The 13,676-nt window shown below is 32.5% G+C and overlaps 1 long non-coding RNA gene across 1 annotated transcript in view; it reads left to right on the plus strand.

Annotated features, from left to right (window-relative positions):
- LOC149485412 (uncharacterized) overlaps nt 1-13,676 on the plus strand; it is a 206,818-nt gene that overhangs the window by 110,851 nt on the left and 82,291 nt on the right. The window lies entirely within an intron of this gene.

The raw sequence follows: 13,676 nt of genomic DNA on the forward strand, positions 1-13,676 counted from the left end.
TCCTCCAATTTCTAACTCAATTAGCCTTAAGTTTCAGCAATACAAAATTAACGTTGTTTATTATAAAAATGTTTTATTTTTCAAACGAACTTTTGAGGTTAAATAAGATTGAAGTGAAGCTTATGAAAAGTATTATGAATATAATTGAGTTCACCATTATAACGCAGAGTTTCAAGTAGCGCTGTTCTCTCGATTTTACAAAACCAACAATTTTATAGACTTCAAATCTCTTTATAATAATTTAGTTATAACATAAGGACTGCTGATCGAATTTTAATGATTTTTGGTTGGATTTGCCTCACAATTTTAAAACATTAAAAAAAATTATAGATAGAGCCGAAGCAACTTGCTAGTTTACATTTTATGACCAAAAACTGAAAGCCTATGCAGGTAATTCCGATTTCCGGTAAATCTTGATTTATGTATGTTAATTATCGATTATTTATTTTTTTTCTCTCCTACTGCTGAGTGTTGGCAAATACAATATACATGTATGTATATGTACACAGTGAAAGCACTATATGGAGACATTTTCATGTATCGTTTCAGTTAACAAGATTTTTTTCTTTTATATATTTCTGGCTATTTTTCTGTATGTTTTCCAATAAAGAAAATAAAAATATAATGTCACATATAATTTTGTCCTTGGAATCGTAGACACAAGTTATGACCTCTTCATTGCTCCCAATCTAAAAAAGTATGTAAACAATACTGTAATTAAATACAGTTTATTTATTAACCACGCGCTTTTCCTGTTATCGTATTATACAAATATTTAATGTTAAATATTTTCATATCAAATTTTATCATTTCTCCTAAATGTATTTGGTAGCATCTGGAATAAGAAGACTGTTTACTTTGTTAATTTGAAGTCTTTGCTTTGCTATACTAAATAAAAATAAATTATGATCTATTTTAGCACACTATATGTCACTACGTGGTCACTACCAAGTTTCATTTCCAATTTTAACTTACCTACCTAATTTTTTTGTGCAGAAAATGCCATCAATTACAACGACTTTTACTGGAAAAGCCCAACTATGTTAAATACTATTATATAGGCTCTACAATATTAATCATTTCATTGTCTCGTTGCCTAATGTATATCGGTATCTTTAGCGATAAAAAACACAAGCATGATATCCTAAAACAGGCAAATTATAACCATTACTAAGTATTAAGTAATAAAATCGTTTAAAAATATAAAACAAGATTGTTTCATTTTGTGTCCATTCCAGAATCTTAAAGTCCACGTCATTCGCCTTCAGGATTACACTTATTGTAGCCCAGGGAACGACAGATTGTTTTCTAAGCCTTATATAAACAAAATGATTGTTTATTTTATTGCTTTTCCCAGTCTATTACGATCAAATGCGTATTTGCCAGGATTTCCTACAATAATCGTTTATCCGTCTCGTTTTGAACTAATATTACTTTAAGGATAAGTTATGGTTTTTAGTGAATAGTCTAGAATTTTAAGATGTTTTAATTAAAATACAATAACTATTTCAGTACACGATAAGAAAAAATAAACACATATATTCTTTCCAAAGCATTATTAAAGAGAGTACATTTTTTATTATAATATGATTTTTTTTAAATAGAAACTTATTTTAAACAACAAACTTCTATGTTATAATAATATTCTTTAGAGTGTGATATAATACTTATAAAGTGCTGAATGGCAACATCTAGATCTATTTACAGGCAAATACAATATGGAATTTGTGTAGTATAAAATTGTAATTTCTGATAAGCAAACTCCGCATCAGAATTCTTTGTCCCAACCGGGAATCAACTCTGGATGCTCTACTCAGGATACATAAAGACTTAAAAGATAAATACATATGTATTTTGTTTTTTTCTTCTTTTTAAGTGTCTAGTATTTAAGAATTGTAAATGTTTTCCTGAATAAATGAATAAATAAATAAATAAATAAATAAATAAATAAAGACAGTTGTAACTGCATTAAGTGAAATACCTACATACTAGCTACATCTTTAGGGTTCCGTACCGAAAGGGTTAAACGGTACCCTATTACTGAGACTTCGTCGTCTGTCTGTGTCTCCAGGCTGTATCTCATAAACCGTGATAGCTAGAAAGCTGAAATTTTCACAAATGATGTATTTCCGTTGCTGGTATAACAAAAAATACTAAAACTTAAAAAAAATAATATATTAAGGGGGGTCCCCATAGTACGGAATCCTTCGTGCGCGAGTCCGACTCGCACTTGGCTGGTTTTTTTTTACGAATCAAGTTTTAGTAAGTTTTTATATGCGCAAGCTTCCCCCACCACGCTACTTTTTGGCCAAAAAGTTTGCCGGGCGCTATATCAGTTCTTATTCCAACAGTTCATACAATAGAGGCTTTTCTCAACATATTCATATCGACGTGAGGCAGACGTAAAGTTGGAAACACAAAAAGATTGTATGGAAAAGCCAGCGCTTAAACTTCTCGAGTTTTCTATTATGAAAAATATTCATTTCGGTTCAGTTATTTCTCGAAACGTTACTATAATATTATAAGAATATTATGCAGTTAATATATCAATATTTTAAAGTGATTTTGAATGTTGCAATTTCAGTTCTTATATTATTATTTTATATAATGTTACAAAATTCATGTTTTGCAAAGATAAAAAACAGGACGGTAAAAAATAAACAAAGTAGGTATAGTAATAAAAATTGATATACTGTAATTTGCTTTATTTCAAAGATGTTTATATCTAATTAATTTAAAATATATAATTTATTATAAACTATTTCTTTCAAAGAAATAATTGCTTATGCATTTTTTATAATGATAAATAAACTAACTTATAATTAACTTATTTTACACGAAGCATCGATATTTACTCGTAAATCTAAAAACGTCCAACGTAAGACGCAAATAAACACGTATCTATAAATTTGAATTAAATATGTAAACAGTTGTGTAATTGAAGATACGGCGGTGTTTGTCATGTTCCTATTATTTACCAGTAGCTGTAAATCACAAGGTGTTGTTTATAAGTCCTTAAGATTAGAAGTGCTATTAATTACAATAGAAATGAATCAAGGCTGGTTCCGCACGACGCTGGTCTTCGTGACTTAACACAAAACCTTTTACTTGACTGATTTGAATATCTTTGTGAGATGGTAATGTAATTTAAGATTGTGCAGATGGAGCTCCTATTGATGATAGAATTTTATGTTTAACTGGCGTTCCTTTCAATAATAATTTATAAAAAAGGAAAATACAATTAATAAAATTTATGATTACTTAAATTTAAATTTGTATTATAATAATATTATGTATATCTATACAGTTTATACTAATATTAAAAAGCTGAAGAGTTTGCTCGTTTTTTCGAACGCGTTCATCACAGGAACTAGGTACCTACTGGTCCGATTTGAAAAATTTATTCATGTGAGATAGCCCATTTATCGAGGATGGCTAAGACCAACAGGAGCGGGGGTACAGCTAGTTTTAAAATATAAGCATTTCACACAATTCTCAATGCTTTAGAATGGTTTCTGAAAATCGCTGAATTTAAAACAACTCGATTACAATTTGACATTAGTTCAACCTTGAAGTATTCCCACTTTGACGTGTGACAACTTCATAGAAAAACAAATAAGCCGCTATTAACAAAACGCACTGAACAAACATAAAATATTCTAATGTTAAAAATTTGCATGAAGCTACAAAAATTTTTATCTTCGTCCAGAGTATTTCATCATTTATATCTCCCGTCTTAGATTGCTTTATCTGTGCTGTTTCAATTTTGAGATAATCGCTATCAAATGTCAATCGTTGTTTATCTGTTGGTTTTGAATTGGTTTTGAACCGTTTTTGGTGGCAATATTATGCATTTAGATTTTGATAACTCTATATTACAGGGCCTTTTAAACAACTTTTATATTTTAAAATATTGCAGTATTGTTGTAACTTTCATTTAATTGCAGCGTTGTATTAACGTTGATGCAGCGTCTGATATGATATTTACCTAAATTGAAGCACATTATAAGTAGAAGAATTAAGAATCAATCGCGCGGCACGAGCGAGTTGGGGTCGCCTACGCTATCGATAGTGAACATTTATGAATCAGCAAGTTCTTGTATTTCAAATACCTCATCGCAAGTTTCCCACATATTATTATAGGCAGCAAAAGGTTGCGTCTCAGCATTTGCTGTCCAAAACTTGAGAGACAGCGCTGATTTTCAGACGCAACTTATAATATACAAACCATTTTATAACAATACTAGCTTCCGCCCGCGACTCCGTCCGCGCGGATGTCGGTCTTCGCGTGGATGGTTTATTTCTCCATTTTGAACTGGGAAGACGTTTCTCACTAAATTAATATTAGACGATCACTCTCGCTCGCCACACTGGACACGTCCGCTCGCATCAAAATTCATAAATAACGGTAACGCAACGTGTGTTCGCGGTTCTACAGAACAACGTCTATGGATAAAACTGAAAAATTAAGATTTATTTTTTTTTCTACGTATTTTTTCCAGGATAAAAAGTACCCTATTTTATGCCCAGGATAATAAAGTATAATTGGGTAAACCAAGTTTCATCGAAATCGAACCGTTAGTTTTCACGTGATGTCTGCATATACAGACAGACAGACCCCCTGCTATTTATTTTTTCAATATTTTCAATGTACAGAATTGACCCTTCTACAGATTTATTATAGGTATGTATAGATTATAATAAGGTTATAATAAAATAAACTATGTCCGTAATAACTACGACTTGCATATAATCCTATAACATACATTAATGCTTAAACAAACTGCTACTTTACCGACAATGGTATAAATATTGACAGACAGAAAACTAAGACAGAAAATGATAAAACTTCCTGACTAAATAAACGTTACGATATATAAATGTAGGTTAGCATTTACAGTAAAATATTCGTGTAATGAGATCAATGCCACTCGATACGGTATTTGTGTTATAGGTATACAATTGTAACTACTGAATGAAATGATAATTTCCATAGTAAAACAATCCATACTAATATTATAAATGCGAAAGTAACTCTGTCTGTCTGTCTGTCTGTTACTCAATCACGCCTTTGCCTGAAAATTTGCATGAAATTTGGTATAGAGATATTTTGATACCCGAGAAAGGACATAGGATAGGTTTTATCCCGGAAATCCCACGGGAACGGGAACTATGCGGGTTTTTCTTTGACTGCGCGGGCGATGCCGCGGGTGGAAAGCTAGTTTCAAATAAAATGCAACTGATGCTTTTTATAATTTATGTTTTCTTCTTTATTTATGTGTTTTGGATCAACTTTTCGTAAAACAATTGTAGATTGATTATTTTAATAAGAAAATCGGTTAAGTAAATATTGTATTGTAAATAAGACGAATATTCGCATAAAATGTTCGGAACCATATAGCGACAATTCTACACGCGCTTGTTCCTTTAAAACATTAACATATAGATTGAATGTTTTATTCGCATTTAATTAAGTTAACCAGATGCGTGTTAAATGAACTACATAAATATGATGATTCGTCACACAAAATTTTTTTTGACTCGACCTCTGAATCTCTAATACATGGAAAAACCTGATGATAGTCAATGTTTTGATCAGATTGTTATCTTTTTTTTATCAGTCAGATATTTCCACACTAACTACTTCAGTATTTTATTATAACTACGATCAAATATAAGCTGCTTGCACATAATCTTCTTCTTATATATAAAAATGAATAGCAAAATGTGTTGGTAAGCGCATAACTCGAGAACGACTGAACCGATTTCGATAATTCTTTTTTTATTATATTCCTTGAAGTACGAGGATGGTTCTTATGTAGAGAAAACGTAAACATGTACCACAGGCGAAGCCGGGGCGGACCGCTAGTTCATAATATAATTCATTAAGGATTAGAACAAAATAAAGTGATGTAAGTACGTAGAGCATGTCTATTAAACTGTGTTTATGATTAAAAAAAAATCTAGATAGATGTATTTCTAATTCTTTAAGGAAACGTTATCTATAATATATACGCTGTATCTTTTAATAAACTTCTATTTAGAAAAAGCCTTCTCACTGGAAATTGCTGAAGATAACGAGTTTAATTGGCAGAATATCAGAACTTATTAAAGTATGACAGACTGGAGGGATATGGAAGGAAATATCAACATAGGTAGAAGGTATTTAGAACAGCTGAAGCGTAAACAGACGTTTAAAAAAGATTATTATTCGAAACACACAAACGGTTCATAGGTTTTTAGTTAGATAAGCGGAGTTTATAATAGGATCATGCAGTCGTATGGTTTCATTGGAGGGACGTCAGACTCGTGGATAAACTTGACACAATATAACATCGATTTTAAGGTCGATAGTAAAATAATACGTGCGTATTAGTGGCACAGATATACTGGAGTATATATCATTATGGATTTGTGTTGATTCAAAAAGATAGAAGAGAGAGAAGTTTAGTTACGATAGTACTCATAAGTGAAAATAAGTAAAGATCTTTCACACGGTTTTTTAATAACGTATAGCTACGTTACGAAGGCTAAAACACTAACGTCTAAAAATGCTTGAAAAAAAAAGTTCATGGTTTTTATAGACGATTTGATAATACAAGAATATCATGTTGATCAAAGGCGTTTCAATCAAACAGAACAAATAGATAGTTTAATAGCAATTAATAGATAAAAACTAGAAATATCAATATCAATAATTCATGTTATAAAAACTTTTTATAGGAAAAAAAGTATTAAAGAAACATTCACACATTATAGTCGAGCCAATTTAATAGGCAACATTTGACGTCTATCAATTTTATCTTCGAAGAGAGGTAACCTGCTTAAAAACATCGATTAAAGTGAATTAATCGATACGGATTTGAAACATTTGTCAATCGAATTTATTAATTTATGATGATTTTTATTCACAAGTAATCAATGCATTCGATTCTAGATGTCAGATTTCGATTTTTAGAGTAACGTCTCTGGTATTTAAAAAGAAAAAAGGTTTATTGACACAAAATTGTAGCGACGTCAGTTCTTCAGTTCAGAAATTGTTTATTATGTTTAGAATGGTTTATCAGTAAAATGAAATCTTAAAATTACTTGTATCGGTCATTATTATTATAAATATGTGATCGTAATTGAAAAAAGTTAAGCAAATGTGCAGTTCTAACAAAACGAAATATCATGTTATTCTATGTTGTCGTTACTAGGTTACGTTGTTGAATTTTGTTGAACTGTCAAATGTTGCCTATTAAAATGGCTCTACTATAACCTCAGCTACTTTAGGCCTTATAAGCGAAGAGGAAATTTAACGGAAACTGATACGATTCAATCTGCCATGTATGGGAGCTGTTAACATGATTAATAGCGATTTTATAAACTATCGACGTAACCTTAACAACACCTAGTTCCAATCATAATCTAGTTTAGTGACAATTTTTAACATTATTTGCTCCTAGTTTTATAATTATACTAGGTCGTTTAATTTTAATTGACTTTCATTTGTTTCATCAGTGTTGTTAGTATTTTTCTCATTTAAAACTACGGAAAGCGGCTGAGTGCGGAGGGTTTAAGGAAAAATAATGTATAGACCATTAAGCAAAATATTTTAGTTTATTCCTGGTGTTGGCCGGTTAAAAATTTCTGATACAAATTGAATTTTCATCGTTCCATAATATAATCTATTTCTTTCCTTATCACATAATCTATAATTATCATAGAGAGTAGAGGTGAATATCGTTTTTTAAATGTGCTTTACAATAAATATTCAATTTACAATCCTTTCTACGTTTGCATCTGATAATCAAAACCTACGTATACCACTATCTATGCATACCAAGAAGTTTTTAAATCTTTATCAAGAAAATCTAAAGCACATACAGCTTTATCAAAAAAATGTTTATGAACTAGATTTTTTTGTTATAGAGAAATATAGGTTATACAACAATTTTCTTAAGGGTTTACCCGCGTTCCCGATATTTCGTATGTAGAGTCATGTCGTAACACACAAGGAGGTCGAGGTCCGTGCTGTTTATTTCCTTCTATATATTAATATTCCTCTCACAGCTGAAGCGACCCTCTCAGTCATTACGTGGTATGGTTATTGTCCATTTCTTTACACCTCTATGTTATACAATGTGTTTACTAGTCAAGTGAATTAAACATTCATAGTACTATGTCTCACTCATGTACTAACATTATCAAATGATATGGGATACTTACATCAAACTGTGGCAATGTTTTTTTATGTTGTACCATCATTAGGTCATAAACAGTTAACTCAGTAGGAGTAGTAATGTTAGCGTTAGCTACTAATATGTATTCTGTGGTAACGTGTTTTATATGTACTTTGTTTATAACCGTTTTTCTCTTCAGTCTGGGCATGTTAAAAAGGATATACAAATATATTTACACGTAGATTATCATTTTAAATAACTCTACGTATGACGAAAAGATGAGTTACTGCTAGAAAAAGTATCCTAGACATTTAAATCGTAATAGTTACCACGTCCTTAAGAAGCACCAATTCAAAGAAAATCAGAAGGACACAACCAAACGTGCAGGGAAGTTGAAATGATTTATAGTTATTTTGGCTAAGTTGAGGACATGCGAATTCACTCAGAATGTCGAAATCGATATTAAAGGACACATACGTACTGCATACGAAATAAGTAACTAATGGACGATGTTGACAATGGTGTTTGTTACCTTGATAACCGTATGCAAATAGGTAATATTGTGACCGTTTAAATCGATCTATTGCTATAGGAAACATCTCAAAACGCTCTAAAGGAAACTGACCTCCTTGTACATGTACTTTAATAATCCTTTTTGTTAATGGGCTCTATTAAACAACTTTTAATAAAATTGGTATAGAAAACCGGTCAAGATAGGCAGAATATTTTTGCGGTTATAAGGATAACTTAAATTGCACTTATTAGTTATTTCACTGCTGTACTCATCACAAAAACCACAACAAGCTACGAGAACTGTAAGTATTATACCTAGTAAATTATATAATAGTAGAGGAAATATTACATTTCCCTAACGAAACACTGATTAATGCCATAACATATTGTGTTTAACAATTTATACAATTACAATGTAACTCTTAAACGACCGTTCGACTTAATTACACGTTAAAACCGTTAATTATTTCACTTGCACAGCCCTATAACACCACCTTACCAGGCAAGCAGTCGCACTTGACCGGTACACGACCCTGAGTCGTGTCGTCAGCGTGTCGTAGACGTACTACGACATTTTGATACACAATATACTATTAGCCCTTATATAGATAGTAAATAACATAAAATGTATTAAGTACAATCGTTATTGTACGTGGACCTTATAGTAGAAATAGTAGGAAAATTGTGTGCGAAATTCCATGCGTATTGATAGAGCTGATTTTGTTTTGTTTGTTTATGTTTTCTTGATTCAACGGTAAATAATATGTACATATTTAGTACTTACCCGTGATAGAAATTGATGGATAAAGTTCTTTGTCCCAATAAAAACAGGATATTTCCTAAAAATTAATGATAAAAAAGTGTCTAATAAATATTATCCGAACAGCATAATTTAAAAATAGAGAACATTTTCTTAGATAGAATAAACTCTTCGCGTGTTTTTATTCCGCTGATATGCAAATAGCTCCCCCATCTATAAAGTTTATGGACATTTTACCCTTTTTCACTGTTTCATCGATAACCTTTTTATGGGCAATATTTATGCGATGATTATGTCATTTTAATTCAATTGACATAAATTTAACACCAACGGAAAATCAATTCGCAAACATTTTCACATTGAATGAAAATTACTGTTAAGGAATCGTTATCGTTATACTGTTGCTGCACAGTGCACTGTCATTGAATAAAATAAAATAAAAAAATTGATTTATTACTACAATACATCATCTCTATCATCATCATCATCATCATCATCATCATAAATTGGTAAACACCTCGTTTTCCTCTTATTGTAGGTTTTAAAATTACCTACCATCTAAGCATACATAAAATAATTTGTCGTCATGCCATACACATCGGACCAACTAGACATATTTACGCATATCCAATAAAAAAAAATATTTTAAAGTAATATCCCTTCACAAAAGTGCTTATTAAAATGTTGATTGGCACAATTTAATCCTCTTAAACGAAGCCTGTTCATTTATAAGACCGCAGATGTCCGCCATGTTCCTCCGGGACTCTAAGACGGTTTGCTATCACAAATTGCGGAGAAACAATCAAATACGTTTTCCTCCTAATAAGGTATATAATTATTATGACAGAATCTGTTGGTATTAATTTGTCGGAGGGATATTTTTGCCTTTTGTGAAACGTATCTTTTAGTTTATTATAACATTGTAAGAAATAACATTGGTTTTGATAATTATACGTAATAGTCGATAATCGATATACAATAATAATGTATGCATATGATAATAATGTAATTCATTACGTTTTTAACGTTTTTAATGTATTTTTGAATGTCATCGTATAACATGTCGACGATGAAGTGTCAATATATGCTAACTACAAAAACTACATTTTTCAGTAGACGAAAAAAACGTTTTATTTCTTTTTCGTTACTGTTTTTTAATTCTTATTTTAGCTAATGTTCATTATAAAAGGATATTAGATATCATGGAATCATTTATTAAATGTAACTTCACAGCTTTTTAAAAAAACATGGAGATATTAGATATTGCTTGTAATTGTATTTAAACAGGAAGCCGTATTTTTTAGATACAATTTATTGCCAATATACTTAGAAGAAATTGTTCTAAAGATTACAACATTTTTTTATTTTAATATTAGGTTTTTATATCAATACTATAGTAAAATGTTGATTTAAAATCCTGTCACTACACGTGATTATGCTCGAAGATAGTGATTTGAATATAAATCATTATTTCAATTTGTTCAACTTCATATTATGGACGAGATGTTCTTGCTGCTTTGGTTATAGTAGCATAATCACTTGGAACGTAAATTTCTTTGTTCTTAAGTTGGCGTTCAAGTCAAGAAATATAAGATACAGCTAGATGAACACACGTCAGAGCACAACAGCGTCGAAAATTTACTCATCTTCACGGACGGGTCCAAGACTGAAAATGGCACGGGTGCTGGGGTCTTCTCTGAGTAATACGGTGTCTGACCCCATAATACAGTCTTTCAGGCTGAATGCCTAGGACTTCTACTTGCAGCTTCAGCCATAATCAAAAGGAATGTAACAATTTTTCGATTCGGATCCTATCGGATAGCAAAGCAGCACTCATGGCAATCAAAACCCATGAAATCACTGCAGGGTTAATTCTAGAGTGTCACCTAGCCCTAACTAGGGTATGTGATCTGGGAAATTCCCTAGTACTACAATGAATAAAAGGACACAGTAACTCACGAGGAAACGATGCTGCTGACATATTAGCCAGAAGGGCATCTGAAACACCGGTCATGGGACCTTTTCCCATTATACCGCTACCTGCAAGCTGGATCCGGCGGATGATTACCCAGCTCACTAGCACTGCACAAAAAGCAGAATGTTCAAGCAGATCTGATTGCAAGCATGCCAGAGAAGCCCTAACAAACATTGACTCTAGACTCGCACGTCAGATTCTCAACCTACGCAGAGTGCAACTACGTGTAATAACAGGGACCCTCACAGGGCACGGCCCCTTCGACAAACATCTCTTTAATTTAGGGATCACAGACAGTCCGCTATGCAGAGCATGCATGGCGTCCGAGGAAAAGGCAGCCCACGTCATCATGGAATGTACGGGGGTTGCGGAGTACAGGGCAAGACACCTGGGGTCTCCCGGGTCCCTCCCTGAAGCCTTCGGCAGCCCTTCCAAGCTGCTTGGCTTCATGTGCTCGGGTGGTTTCAGTTTTAGCTGGTTTCCCCCACCTCCCTCTCTCACGCAAAATAGGCGCTTGACCTCGAGTTGCGGAGAAATGCCCGTATATTATTATAAGTTGGCGTTCAATGGTGCTATGAGCTGAATCGCATTCCATTTGTGTGTGACCGGGTTCTAAAAACTTTTGAGTTATGGTAATATTATACTTTTAACTAAAATATAATAGTGCGTTCGACATAACTGCGTTGCGATTTTGGTAAGTGCATCCGTCAGAAAATATAATAATAGGCAGCTGTTGGCTAACACAATGCTTTACCAGGTAATTAATTACAAACGAAACAAAAGTGCTAGACGTCAGGTCAGTAGCTGTTTCGTCAAACCAGTAACATGTACAATGCTTAGTAATTTAATTGACTCTACGAACAATTTGTTGGTATCTTTACGCGCATAATGCGATGGTAGTTTTGGAAAAGCATCAAAAAACTCATCAAGAATGGCAATTTTTCGATGGTTTGTGGAGTTTGATGGAGAAGCACGTGTTAGGATACTTTCTTCTTGGTTTGAAAGCATGCCAAACTCACCACTTTTAACCCAGGAATAAACTGTAAATGAGCCCAAGGAAAGCGTGCTTAAAAACAGAGCGGACGCGTCAGGGTGTACTTAGAATATATTGCCAGCAAAAATGACGCAACTTTTGTTATAAGGTATTGCTACACTTTAATATTTGCTCAAATTGACTGTTTACAGAGAAATGACCTTTATGGGCCTATGTATTACTCTATTTTAAGTACGAAAATGCAATAAAACGAAAATCGCTAAAATGTTAGTTAGGAGGTATTGATACTTCATCGTCGATGTGTTGTTAACTTAAAAACGTGAACAAAACACGACGTATTTACTACAAAATGTGTTTAATTGTGTTTTAATATATTTTTTATGCTGCAATGCAAAAATTTGTATGCAAATTTCTAGTACTGAGATCAAAAACATACCGTGAGTACCTACTTACCTTATTTTAAAAGTGTAGAAAGCTATTGCTCATATCCGAGGCTCTGGAGGAAGAAGCCCTGGGGTATGTACCACTAAATTAGCGAACTAAGTACTTATACCTTGACAATTTTACACGTAAGTAGATACAGAATATAAAGTATGTATTATTTTATCATCGATTATAACCAATTTTAGAAATTCCCACAATGATTTAACGCTCACAAACATTTTAAAACGAGATTTATTCATAAAATTATTGAGCCCGACATTTCGAACATTCAAGCGAACGTGGGCAAACTGAAATGCAATTAATAAATTACATTTGCGTATAATAATATGCTAATTGATTTTCCATGAAAAATATTTAAATATTGCGGTGAATGACAGAGTGACAGTCGTAATCTTTAGGTTGAATATGGGGTTTTTAACTGGAAAGTTGATGCTACGATTAAGGATATAGTATATACCTACCATTGTTTTTCAGTGCTTATTGCTATCTATATCCTATATATTTATAAAACCATGGACAAATATATATCTAGATATATATTTGTCCATGATAAAACTCAAAGGTGACTGATAAGTGATCTATCAACGCACAGCCCAAACCACTGGACGTATCGGGCTGAAATTTGGCATGCAGGTAGATGTTAGGACGTAGGCATCCGCTAAGAAAGCATTTCCCGAAATTCTTGCGGGAACGGGGAAAAAACGGGGATGCACGTACAAAGTCGTGGGCGGAAGCTAGTTTTATAATATAGTGCCAGGTTGTATTGTAATGTATATGATATACGTCTTCACAAGCTGTCTAATAAACTTATTTAAAACTAAGAGT

Source organism: Colias philodice, chromosome 10, assembly GCF_061535455.1.
Source record: "Colias philodice isolate Cphi_HAF_F1 chromosome 10, ilColPhil1 Martin Lab GWU primary, whole genome shotgun sequence".
In the NCBI taxonomy this organism is placed as follows: domain Eukaryota; kingdom Metazoa; phylum Arthropoda; class Insecta; order Lepidoptera; family Pieridae; genus Colias; species Colias philodice.